At 41.5% G+C, this 4,318-nt stretch overlaps 1 protein-coding gene across 1 annotated transcript in view; it reads right to left on the reverse strand.

The window, feature by feature from the left end:
- LOC308689607 (protein NLRC3-like) overlaps nucleotides 1-4,318 on the reverse strand; it is a gene marked incomplete at both ends in the record, with an annotated part of 270,187 nt that overhangs the window by 157,660 nt on the left and 108,209 nt on the right. The window lies entirely within an intron of this gene.

Raw genomic sequence — 4,318 nt, forward strand, 5'->3', positions numbered from 1 at the left:
AGCAAACAAGCTAAACAACCCAGAAATACGTTTTTATTAGCTCTCGGACCCCAAAAAGCGAGTGTTTATGACATAAAAGTGGATACAGGCAGTTGAGACAGAGCGTCACGTGTCTCATTACTCTGAGAACTAACGTACGCCCGCTGGAGGAGACCGTAATCGGCAACACAGGATAGTTTATCTTACAAAAATATAATATATAAAACTGACATTTGGATATTTGACTCCCCAGTGACCAAATGTTTAACTTACTGCACACGTAGTGTATTTTTAGTGCTGAGCAGTAGCGTAGCCAGGAATCACAATGTGGGTGGGCCCAGAGAAAATCAGGTGGGCACAGCCTAAAATGCATCTGTTATCAAAATAGGCCAACACAACTACACCTGCTTGAATACACCACAGTTTAATCAGAGCACAAGCATGTATGTCATCATAAGCAGTGTTAATAAAGAACATAACGATAAGAACAGCATTTCCACTGCGCGCGGCCAGGCCACACCACACACACACGCGCATCTGACAGATGCGAAACAACATCATCAAATCAGCAGGACAGTAGTGGACAGTGTGTAAAAACCAAAAACAATGCTTGGTCATAGTCTGGCTCAGCGGCCACATAAACCACGTTATATAAACAACATTGACTAGGCAACTACATAAACGTAGATTTGCTTACTTTTGATGACTAGCTTATAACAGGAGACGACGGGGCTGGGGGTCGCACACAGTTTTAAATTCACTGTTTAGTGAACACTACACACACCGGCGGCGTCTGTCCGCTGCGCCCAACAACGGCTCAGGACCTTGTTCAAAATCCTGCCGCGCCACAGAGCGCTATTTACATAGTTTTATATTAAATTTACATTTATTTGTCTCAAATCGTAGTTAATGAATCTGACTTCACCCTGGGCTGCAATATACGTTTAGTTTTATATTCATGCACAGAAATCAGCTGCTTGAATGAAAATTGCTGACATTATCGGATTTTCAGGTGAGAGTTGTCCTAGACGCGGCGCTGCGCGTCCAGTGTGCGACCCCCTTAAGAGTTGAACACTGCAATGATTTCGTTATTGTCCAACAATTCAGTCAATTCTCCTGAACATCTGCATTATCTTCCTCCTGTGGTGGCCGTGGTCTTTTTGACACAAACTTGTTGCTCTGTTTTCATTTTAGTTTAACATAACGTTACTTAGCTAAACTTCAGTGTCCCTCTGTGAAATGTGCTCGTCGTTGTGAAGGGGGAATGGGCTGTTCGCAATCATCTGAGTCTGACTCCGAAATGCGCTACGCGGGCATTTCGTCATCACCATGACAACCAAACAAGAATCAAGAAACATTAAGATTTATTTTTATAGGTCAAAATTGTTATAATCGCAACATAATTTCCTAGGCTACCTTGTGAGGCCACTGAGTGACTAGATGGGCCTGACTGACAGGTGGGTGGGCCCAGGCCCACCCGTAGCTACGCGAGTGGTGCTGAGTGTCAGGATCCCACAATTTACCCATTCGTTCCAGCCTGTATCCACTTTTATGTCCTCAAACGCTCGTTTTTTGGGGTCGACAGCTTATGAAAACTTATTTCTGGGTTTCTTAGCTTGTTTGCTGTACACCTTGTCGCATAGCAGCTTTTAGGCATTATTCTGTCTTTTGTTAGAAGCAAGAAATGACAAGGAGGCAGCCTCTCGCAATGCAAAGTCAATGGAGAGCGTTGGACTGTTTTCCCCCGGGTAGGCGTGGTCTTCAGATTATGACGCGTTGCGCTCTGTCTCTATATCACAATATAGATTTTAGGCCATATCGCCCATCCCTAATTGATAGCCTATAGTAGTTGATAATAACATGGGCCTACCTAATGTTGCCTACGGACGGTAACAGTACAGTAGTAACCTTTTACAGTCTATGAGTAGAACAGCTTTCTCAAGCAGTTTGTGATGCATTTTGGAAACAGGAGATGAGCCCCTGGTCTAATGCGCCACCTGGCTTGAGAAACCCGTTCTCAAAGACTTACTTTTATAGTCATTATTTGGGTAGCACACATATTCTGAATGTCTTCGGCAGAATTCAAATGAGCCATTTTAATCTAGATTAATTTCAAAATTAATCTAGATTAATCTAGATTAAAAAAAATAATCTATGCCCACCTCTAATATATATATATATATATATATATATATAGAAGATATGAGGCTTTTAGTTTTTCCTTTTTTGACATTATTTAAATCCCTCGCCATAGCAAAACCGTTTGAGATATGTATTATCTGTTCACAATTTAGCATCTTTAATGTATTTTCATCATGTTGAAAACGTTTGGTGGGAATAAAATAAACCACTTAAGAGGAGTGGGTAAAAATTCAGAGGCTGAATTTGCAAAGAAATCCACATTCAAACCAAAATATCAGACTTCCTGTTGGTCTGAGCTAATGACTGTAAATTAGAAAGTTGCCCGGTTCGATGAGACCAATATACGTACTGATTTTTGTAACTGTTGGTAAAACTACCCCCCCCCCACTTTTGTCAAAAGCATTTTGAAAGTGACCCACTTCCTGCTGCCAGTTGGTGGCGCTATAACTTTGACTCACAATAGTTACATTCATCTGATCGGCCTCTTACCACGAACACACTGCTGAAGTTTCATCAAGATCAGTTAATGTATGCAGAAGTTTTAACACTTTGTGTCTCTCTTTTCTCGCCATAAATTCGTTTCCTCGCCACGTCCAAACCGTTCGAAATATCAAAAATCCGTCCGCAATTTAGCATCCTCAATGTCTTGACTTTATGCACACCGAGTTTGATGGGGATTTAATTAATTCTCTAGGAGGAGTAGTTCACATTCCACAGCAAGTGTTTTCCAAACAACCCATAATAGCCAACTTCCTGTTGGGCTGGCGTGAAACTTGACAGAGGGAAAGTTGTTCGGCCCGATGAGATCTATATGTGTACCGAGTTTCATATTAATTCATGCAAGCGTGTTTGATATATGGACCAAGTTTTCAGACCCCGTTCAAGGGGGCGCTGTTGAGCCCCCCCACCATGCCCGTTTCTGAAACTTTTCACATGTCTACTGGCTAATAAGTGTTATGTGTCTGTTGAGTTTCATCCAATTTCAAGCATGCTAAGAGTCTCAAACGCATCAAAAAAGAATATTAATGTTTGATGCATTGCCATGGCAACAGTATTAAAGATATCAATAATCCTTCCACAGGTCTACATCTGCCTTGTGTTTACATTATACACATAAAATTTGAAGCAAATTGGGTAAAAATAAGAAAGTGACTTCAAAGCATTTTGAAAGTGACAAACTTCCTGCAGCCAGTTGGTGGCGCTATAACTTTGACTTACAATAGTCACATCCATATGACCGGCCTCTTACAACGAACACACTGCTGAAGTTTCATCAAGATAAGTTAATGTATGCAGAAGTTATAACACACTTCCTGTGTCCCATTATTCGCCATAAATTCGTTTCCTCGTCACGGCCAAACCGTTCGAGATATCAAAATCTGTTCACAAGAATTCATCCTCAATGTCTTGACTTCATTCACACCGAGTTTGGTGGCGATCGGATGAATTCCCTAGGAGGAGTATTTCACATTCCATTGTATGCGTTTTCCAAACAACGTATAATAACCGACTTCCTGTTGGGCTTTTGTAAAACTTAGAGCACAAAAGTTGTTTGGCACGATGAGATCTATATGTGTACTGAGTTTCATATTATTACATGCAAGCGTGTTTGATATATGGACCAAGATTTCGGACCCCATTCCAGGGGGCGCTGTCGAGCCCCCCTGCCACGCCCGGGTACCAGCTTCAGTCTGGCCCTGATGGCCACGGGTTCTGACCTGTGTGCAAAGTTTCAAGAGTTTTTGAGCATGTTAAGGGCCCCAAAAGTGGCAAAAAAAAAAATAATGAAGAAAAAAATAATAATAATCCTTACGAAAAAAATAGGGCCTTCGCCCTTTCAGGGCTTGGGCCCTAATTAGGCTGTTGTCTCTTTAAGACGAATGCACGGATCTAATATAATGATACGCATCCGTTTTCTTTCTCAGTTGTTTACAACACATGACCAACTGTTTACAAGGACACTCGCAGAGACGGGCTTAATTTTGTGTGCAAGTGTCCGTTCAAGCTGAAAAGGAAGAGAAAGAGAACTGAATCCGGTGTTCACGTGCTGTGTCCGGACAGAAAACAGCGTGTGAGTTTCAGTCTTCTTGCGGATGATGCTTAAAACTGCTTAAAAATTTCAAAGTACATGCAAATGATAAACAGTCACTCTATGATGGTTAAACTTTGCAATTAATGCACAAATCACAATGCGTTC

This window comes from Scardinius erythrophthalmus (assembly GCF_964197995.2).
Source record: "Scardinius erythrophthalmus genome assembly, chromosome: 4".
Lineage (NCBI taxonomy): Eukaryota > Metazoa > Chordata > Actinopteri > Cypriniformes > Leuciscidae > Scardinius > Scardinius erythrophthalmus.